At 42.4% G+C, this 9402-nt stretch overlaps 1 long non-coding RNA gene across 1 annotated transcript; it reads right to left on the bottom strand.

Moving 5' to 3' along the window:
* Nucleotides 1–2368: 2368 nt before the first annotated feature.
* On the bottom strand, nucleotides 2369–3471 carry LOC134465898 (uncharacterized). Its single transcript, XR_010038217.1, has 4 exons — nucleotides 3360–3471; nucleotides 3192–3273; nucleotides 3033–3100; nucleotides 2369–2946 (listed from the first exon to the last, which is right to left on the bottom strand). It is a non-coding gene; the product is annotated as an uncharacterized LOC134465898 (long non-coding RNA).
* Between the last annotated feature and the right edge of the window lie 5931 nt (nucleotides 3472–9402).

Below are 9402 nucleotides of genomic sequence, written 5' to 3'. Positions count from 1 at the left end.
CGGCCATCCCAAGCAGCCCAATTGGGTGGGAAACAGCCCAATCTGGCAACACTGCTTACTGGAGCCTCAATGCCAGTGATTTCAAAAGCACTGGGACACTGATCTGTGATAGGTCTGTTAGAGCATTAGGTCCAACCCCCTATGGGCGGGGTTGAAAAGGTGGGAAAAAGGCTTGTAGTCTCAACAGAAATCCACCTCTCTTACACTTCCTATGTCGATGATGCAAAATGACCATTTTTACATCATTGACATAGGAAGTGTTAAGAGATGAATGCGGATTTCTCCTATCTCAGGGGGAATTGAGAGATTTTTGAAAGACCATTCAAAAGTATGACTGGGTGTCTATCAATGGAAAGCCTAATGCAAAATGGGTGGAGTGTCCCTTTAAGAGTTGGTATGTACTTTAATTATTTGGTCGATTTATCTTTATTGAACTTTTTTTAAGTGTATACAAAGCAATCTGCAGAAAGAATTGAATATGAAATAGAACACAAAGAACAGACAAACAAAACAAAAACCAAAACAAAAGGAAAGCCCATGAAAGTAGTCACCTTATTTTGCATGACAAGAGAATTACTATGAAAAATAAATGAGGGTGAATGCAGTGATAAATAATGTTTTTATTTGGTTATAATAATTAGGCCTAATGCTTTATACAGTTTATAACAGTGGGAAGTATTTATTTTCCATGTTATCATACTGAGCTTATATGTCATTGTAAGACACTGTAGGTTTTTGTTTTAATATTTTAACTTGTTATTATTAAGATTATTATTATTACTATTGTTACTTAGCCTGGGAGTAATCATGCTGCCTTGCGCGTTTGCCTCCAGACAAATTATTATTTGAGTACCTTCTAAGCTGTGGTCTAGTTGACTGAGTGGCTTCATAACAGCTTTTCAGCCTCAGGTCCTTCTGCAAAAAATCTAAACAATTCTTGGCTCTTAGACATCTGTCACCTGAAATGCATGACCTTCAGTAAAGTCAGTACAAATATTTCCCTTAAAGGCTGGTATGTACTTTTTAGTCAACAACATTTACTTGTAGCAGCAGTATGTGCCAGGTCTGTGTCTTCTATTCTATTCTATTAAAGTTGATCAACAGTTTATCTTTGAAACAATGTCAACATCAACGAGCTCATACTTTTCGTACATCAACATCTGACTGCTACTACTACAGCATATCATCCATCCCTAACTACAAGCAATGCAACATACTCAAGGATCAATAAAGTATCTCTCTTTTTCAGGCTCTCTCTTTTTATTCACCACAGCCTAAAAAATAGCCCTGAAGTTGGGACATGCTCTTAACAACATTGCTGACATCATTCCTTGTTGACTCTAATGGCAGAAGATGATGAATTGGCCAAGTCCATCCATGAATAAAAAACATACACGCTGCATCAAGTGGTCTCTCATTGTGCCTTGAGTGAGGCAACATTCAACATTCCCCTAAGATTATGAACTGAAGACGTGCACACTTTCCATCTATTAAGCCAATTGTAGTATTGGCCAGGAAATTGTACAAATTGCGACTACGCCACCCGAGGGGGGGTCACCTCGGGACACCCACTAACCCCCTGTTACCCAACAGATATTCACAGATCCCCAGGTTCGTGCACACTTCAAGGAGGAGACATGGGTTCAAACAAGACCAATTTTTATTAATTCTGTAAGGTCAATTTTTCATTCACTCTTCTCTTTCTTATCTTTTCAATAATCAAACAGGTAGTCACGTGACACACTGTGAGGGTGCTCCTCAACAGGAAGGGTTACAGTTGCTTGAGCACAATACAAATGGATAAAAATAATTACAATTGCTTCACGGTTATTGTAACGAACACAGGATCAATACCCAGGGCGGCTGCAACTCCACTAATATGCTAACCTGATAGCCACACTGGAGAGAAGCCTGTGCAAATGTTTATAGAACTAACTGGGGGTGGGGCATAGGCTTACCGGGCAGTAGAGCGAGAGAAGAGGAAGTCCCAGAATATACACCACTCGTGAAGGAATAATAAAAAAACACAAAACACACAAAAATAATAAGATAAACACCCGTCGTGCGGCACAGCAAAGAAAGTGAAGAGGGGTCCACCACCAAGGTCTGCCTGCCGGTTGCCTCGCTCCGACCACACCTGTCCAAAATATAGAAGAGAGAAAAGGGGCTTGAGACACAGGATCGAGTACAGTGTATAGGCTATGTCAATTCAGTACAGACTAATGCATTCCACTCTACTTAACTTTGCTATGTCAATGCTGCTCGAGGAGACACTGCGCCGAAGGAGTGCAGCCACCCTGGTTGAAGGGATACAGTAGACAGATGTTAAGTAACCACCACTGAACACACACGCTCACACACACACAGACACACCACACACACACACACACACACACAGACAGACAGTCAGACAGAGACCCACTGGGACTGGAGAAGCCAGTCCCCCCAATGCAGTTAGGCTGCTGCAATTTGAGGAACAGACCTCAGAAGACCCAGTCAGGTCAAGTCCCACAAAATTAATCAACCCAAACCAAAAGAAACAAAAACAAAAGAACACAGAATGTCTTCAGTTAAATTTGATAAGAAAACAGAAATAATATGGCAGAAACAGGCGAGGGGTATGCCTCTCACGAATCCCCCACGTCCACAAAATAATCACAAAATAGGGGTGTTGCACATTGCCACCTATGCAACCACAAAATAAATCAAATCAAAACTCAAACACAAAATAGCCTATGCGGTCAGCGGTGTTGCCGCGAGTGCAGGTAGTCAGCAGATGATATTGCGCGTTGCTGGGGGTCTGCCTGCGTCGATAGAACCCGATCACAGTAGCCCACGACCTATCGAGCCAGTGGAAACAGTAACCCAAAAAGGGGACTATGTTCCCAAACAGAGCAGCAGCCTGTGATGCCGCGGAGTCACCCTAGTTGCTGGTCACTCCCCGCCCTGTAAACATGGGGTATAACAATTAGGCCGATGGATACAGCAATTTTAACAATAGGGATTACCAGCATCATGTATAGGCTACATACCGAGTGGTTATACTGCGCACGTAGCCTCAATCTGAATCGTGATGGCGCAAAGATCTCCGTAGCAGAAGCTAAAAATAATTAAGACAGAGTTTGACCCATATTCACAGGTAACAAAGCGGCCTACTGTCAGCGTAATAAAAAAAAGATAACTTATCCTACCTTGCACACGCTTCGCGCACTACTCGGAGGACTTCAGTGCTCCAGCCACAAGCCGAGCCACGAGCAATTACAGCAGGAGAGACTGCACGACAGGAGAGCGCACATTAGAGGCAAATCGGAGAACCCTTCCCAAATGCAAGGCCCTATAGCGAAAAGAATGCTCCTTACCTGTACGAGTCAACGCACTCGCTTACAGCGAGAAGCACCAGCTAGAGTGTCCTCCCCGACATCAACAACACAACCCCCGGTCAGTGGTGGAACGGAAGGAAGCGAAAGGGCTTCCGTGTCTCACTGCAGTCTAATTATGAAAAGTTGGAGTCCGCCCCGTAATCAAACAAACCCGCTCCTCCAATCAATGCAAATTTCGGGAAATGGGTGATAGAATGCAATTCCACCCGCTACACTAAGTACTTAAGTATCAGAGGCAGCAAGAATAAGCACATCTCTTGCAGCCTTCAAGAAACAAGTAAAGACCTTCCTCTTTCGAGAGGAGCTACTAAACTAATGGGCTGGCCTAGCCCCAGGGCAGAGTCTTGACATGATGTTTAGTTTAGTTTAGATTCAGGGTGTGTGTGTGTGTGTGTGTATGCGTGTGTGCTGTGTGTGTACTCTTTATTAATTAACAAAAAAACAAAAAAAAACCTTTTGCAACTGCACTTGTTGTATTTCCTGTGCACTTTGTATTTGCTGGTGATGTTGGCTTGATTATGTTCTCTTTTGAAAGTCCCTTTGGTTATAAGCCTGGCTCTGCCATCCAGTCGCTCTAGGTACTCCCAGTCAAGATTGTTCTCCGTTGTGGTACCCAAGTGGTGGAACAGTCTCCCAGAGGCAGCAAGACTAAGCACATCTCTTGCAGCCTTCAAGAAACAACTAAAGACATTCCTCTTTCGAGAGAATCTACTAGACTAATGCTTGAACTGGCCTTGCCCCAGGGCAGACTCCTGACATGATGTTTAGTTTAGTTTAGTTTAGTTTAGTTTAGTTTAGTTTGTGTGTGTGTGTGTGTGTGTGTGTGTGTGTGTGTGTGTGTGTGTGTGTGTGTGTGTGTGTGTGTGTGTGTGTGTGTGTGTGTGTGTGTGTATGTGTTTGTGTGTGTGTGTACTCGTTATTTACTCTTTATGATAAAAAAAAAAAAACTAACCCTCTTTGCAACTGCACTTGTTGTTCTGTATATCTCCTGTGCACTTTATTTGCTTGTGATGTTGGCTTGATTATGTCCTCTTTTGAAAGTCGCTTTGGTTATAAAGCGTCTGCCAAATGCAATGTAATGTAATGTAATATAATGTTATAAAGCGTCTGCCAAATGCAATGTAATGTAATGTGTGAGGGGCCGCCTAGGCAATATACCAAACGTATACACTAACAATACACAAACAATACACTAAACGTTTATAAATACACTATTTTACATCGCACATGCACTTTATCAAGCATTTTTTTGCATGTACCCAGGGCTGGATAAATGCACAGGCTAGATATGGCTGCAGCCTAGGGGCCCCCACCTGCCAGGGGCCCCCGATTGGCCAAAACCATTGCATAATTGTGACAAGACACGACATTGAAAAATTCAGCTGTTGTGTTGAATACAATTGGTAGGCAAGACATGTTATCCTGGATTCCTAATTCATAATTATGACACTGTCTACTGTATGTACCGTAAATTTTGTGGCAAAATTAGCCTTCCGGGGGACCCCACAGCAACCTGTAGCCGAGGGGCCCCAGGCCATCTTAATCCGGCCCTGCATGTAGGCTACCAGAACAAAACGTACGGTATGTAGGCCAATACAATTATTTTATGCATAAACATTTGGTGATATGATATTGTCTAGCTGGCACCTCATACTTAAGTACTACTAGCCTACTTAAAGGGACACTGTGCAGGAAATGGTCAAAAAAGGTACTGCAACTATGCTGCTTATTGAAATTGGGCTGCCTATTGCCAAATTTGATCTTTACATGAAAGTTTACTAAGTATTAAACAAATATTTTCTAGTATGGTCCAAGCACAGATTCTGTAAGAGACCAGATACGCCACTGGTTGATTTCACGGTGTATTTCCGGTTTCCGAAACGAGGCAGGTTTGTATTAGTTCTATGGCAGATTTAGAGCTGAAGGGGCAGTTCCACCCTTATCCACGTGGTGGCCTGGAGACCAAAATCAATGGAGCAAAACCCCTCATGGTGCCTTTATCTCAGTATATGATTTTTTTCTCGTGTAATTCGGATGTTGCTTTCGAAAGACTATATAAGCTTATAGAAAATACCCACGGCTGAGTTTTAGATCTTTTGAGCCACGCATAGATTTTTAGCATCTAGCTCCATTGGGTCCCATTCATTCTGGTTTCCGAACTAGAACTAATACAAACTAATACAAAAAACTGGTACAATGGGGCTTAATAGCGAGTGGCAAGGCTGTTCTATACGGGCTGTGGTCCAAGTACAGTCATTTTTGCAACTAAAAATGGCTAGTTTTGGAAATTCAAAATGGCAGACCATGGAGAAGGTCCACTTTTCATGTTTGAAAAGCGCAATTTTTCCAGTCATAATGAATACTTAGAATTTGATGCTGGTGGTAAGTATTCATGAAAAAGGTAACATTAGTGAATGGGCAGCATGAATTCTGGAAATAAACAACTAAAAATCTCACACAGTGTCCCTTTAAGAGTTTTTAGGAAACGCAGCCCTGACTAGTTGCTGAGTGAGGTTGGGATGCGAGAGCATATCAGAAGGCAAGAGTCAGGTTAAGGTTTGCAGGGGGTGTTCACTCATGCAACTAGCTACTAGCCACAACTGGCTAACCCTAATCCTACCTAAGTGCAAAATGAATGGGTGTCAATGAAGTTTTCTACTATTATATTTTTTGTGATGTTTTATAATTTTTTTGCCCAGAAATATTAATATCAAGTTCGAAGCTAGAAATAATAAGACCTCATTTGAGTACCGTTTCAATTAGTTTGCGCCACTTGATTATTAAATACTGGGTCAAAAAGCTCTTTTTTATGAGGCCAAACCCATAAACATTAGCGGGATGCTAGCGAGTACTAGTGATGGGGAACTTGAAGCGGGGCTTCGAAGCCTGCTTCGAGCAAAAGTGGGCGTAACATATGAAGCCTTGCTTCGAGGCTTGTGTCGGCAACGTAAAAATCACGTGACAATGCCAGATGAGGCTTCACATTTTGCGAGGCGTGTGGAGGTTTCATTGCGCGCCGCTACCCAAACGAGCTTTCTGCGCCTCGGCGCACTTCTCAAGTTCTCAAGATTTGTTGTGTGTGTGTTGAGACTGGATATGTAGGCTAGTGACTTTGATTTGGTTCCACTCTGCAATAAATTCAGCTCATGCCGTAGATTGACCCAAATGTCAAAATGATCTATGCACCTCCAATTCCCTTTTGAAGTAGTTTTTCAAAGTGAGACGCTTCCGAAGACGAGGTGGGAAATTGTTTTAGTTCTACCGCTAAGCAACCATAAACGAGACAGCAGTTCTGTCAGCAATCATTAATACTAAACTAGGCCTACAGCTAAATAAGAGAGCAGACCTATTTTATTTATTATAGGTTTTGTGCGGGTTTTAACAGTCTTTACCAGTTGATTCATGTTGACTAGAAGAAGGAAACTCAGTTGCGTCGTACAAGGTCAAGTGGCTAGCGCAGTGGTTAAAGCGTCCGACCTAGGTTCTCAAGATCATCAGATCAAATCCCTGTAGTAGCGACATGATTATGATTATACAACTAGTTCTTGATTTCCCAGGGTAGCTTTCTAATAATCTTGACTAAGTAAACCATGACATCATCTGCCACGCTGGCATAGTGGTGAAGGCAACAGAGTGCTACCTTAATAATTGTGAGTTCGAATAAAGGCCTCGTGGATAACTGATATTTGTCGGTACCCCTTGAATTACATTTAATTCATATAATGTGAATTATAGTAGGCTAATATTTCTTTCTGGTTATTTTAATTGGCTGCTTATTGTGTTGCGTTTATGGCCGATCACTCCCAGTTGCGCGCCGACCTCCACACAATGCTCTCTCACTTCCACGATAACACATGGTCAGCGTTAACCTTGATTTTAGTGTCCCACAATCACGAGTAATTAATTCCATACACACACCATCACATTTATTGAAACAGAACGGATACAAATAAGACGCGAGAAAAAAAAGTTAAAATTAAATCCAATGCCTGCGGTGCCAATTCATTGCACACCAGATGGCGCCAGTGAGAACTGAGGCTTCGTGAAAGGCTTCGAAAGCTCGAACCTTTTTGCATGAAAGCCTCATTGGTTCAGGAAGCCTCATTTCGCCATCATTAGCGAGTACAGGTCGAAATCTTCTAACCTGCTGGAAAACTACACACCTGAACGATTGGTCAATACAGCCTATTGTTAAACACCAACACCAACTAGTGGACACTCCATTGGAACTGCCGTATGCATGCAAAGCTAACTGGCTACAATGGGAACCAATCAGACTGAACCTTCTCCCTGTGTTCTAAATTCTCTGAGTAGTCCAGTCGTGATCCNCATAGGCCCCTATACTGAACCCAGAAATGTTGAGTACCCTAAAGTTTTATTGCAGAAATGTCATCTATAGGTCAAATGAAGGGGATTTAGCTTGGTTGCCCAAAGTTGCACTTTGGGCAATTTGCATAATTAGCATAAATATATTGTTAAGGTAAGACTACTATAGGTGAATAGGCAAAAAAAACTTAAATCATAGATATCACCTTGAAACTTTCTCAGTTCATTACTGATGATAAGAGAAGAAAAAAAATTATTGGATGTTTTTTGTATTTTGATATTAAGATATGCAAATGAGGGCATGAATAATCAATTATGCACTAATTTGCATACACGCGAAATCAGCTTTGCATGGTAAAACAGACTCCAAATTATTTTTCTGTGGGTAAAATATGTGTATTTCAGGGTTGAGTTAGTGAAAACCTTTTGAGGACCCTGTTCAAGGGTCAGTTTTGACATGTACCGTAGATGGATGAATTAGGTTTTCATGCTAAACAGCCGTAGCCTACTCTATGCATAATCTATCAATCGTGATAACATGAATCAATAATTTGCATCCCTCACCACACAATTTAAAAAGTTTTGGGGGGGACCATATCTTACTCCACAACAAAAATAAACCATTCACAGTTCATAATGATGAATACCAAGAAGATAATGAGGCTCAAGAGTGTCTCAAAACAGAATATGGATATGGTGAAGTATGTGGTTCTAAATGTGTTTACATGTATGCACTTGCTTACACAATGGTAAACAATAATTAATGGATTGGCTCTCAGTAATTCATACCAAACGTGTTCTTTCAGGCTCAGGACTCTGCTCTGTGCCAGTCAAGTTTATCCACAACGACCATACGCTGTCATTCAGGTCTGTGTGCACCAATGCACAAAGGTACAAGGTACATAGTCATGATGTAAGAGGAATGGGCCTTCTCCAAACTGTTCCTTCAAGGTGAGCAACATAATTGTTCAAAATGTTTTGGTATCCTGAAGCATTCAAAGTTCATCTCACCGGAACAAAGCGGCCAAGGCCAACTCTACTCGATGACTGTCACGGATGGAAAGATGAGGACCCAGTTGCGTCACGTTTTATACTTTTATTTTAAGGTTTTTGGGGAAAGGCGAGTGATGGAGTCCGGGTGCCCAGGGACCTGTGTGTGTGTCCCAGTGGCAGAGACGCGTCCTTTGGAGCTGGTGATGGAGGGGCCAGAAGTCCTGGGGGGGGGAACACACACACAACAGGCAAATTAAAAGACAGAAGTACCATTCAGGGAAATTTCGGAAAGCGTACAGGCAGAAGGCAGAAGGCAGATCAGGTTTACCGGGGCAGGCGAGCAGAGGATGTCAGACGGGTCCAAGTCAAGATCGGGAAGTCAGGCAGAACAGGTTTGGGTTCAGGTATGGGTCGGGATCAGGTGCAGGATAACGGAGAGGAGGTCAGGAACGCAGACAAACCGGAACAGAGAGACAGAGATACACAGGAACACAGGAGCCAGGTTGGCAGACGATCCGACAAGGACAAACACAAAGACAGGACTAGATATACACAGAGGAATCAAGAGGGAGATGGGATACAGCTGGGAGGTTAACGAGAGACAATGAGTCGAGACAGGTGGAGACGATCAGACAGAGCAGAGACAGAATGGAGAGTAGAGCGGCAGATGATGGAAAGTAATTAAGGTAGTTAACAGGTAGAG

The sequence above is a fragment of the Engraulis encrasicolus genome, chromosome 16, assembly GCF_034702125.1.
Source record: "Engraulis encrasicolus isolate BLACKSEA-1 chromosome 16, IST_EnEncr_1.0, whole genome shotgun sequence".
Lineage (NCBI taxonomy): Eukaryota > Metazoa > Chordata > Actinopteri > Clupeiformes > Engraulidae > Engraulis > Engraulis encrasicolus.
The sequence above is the reverse complement of the archived record's forward strand: the minus strand, read 5'-3'. Positions and strand labels throughout refer to the sequence as shown.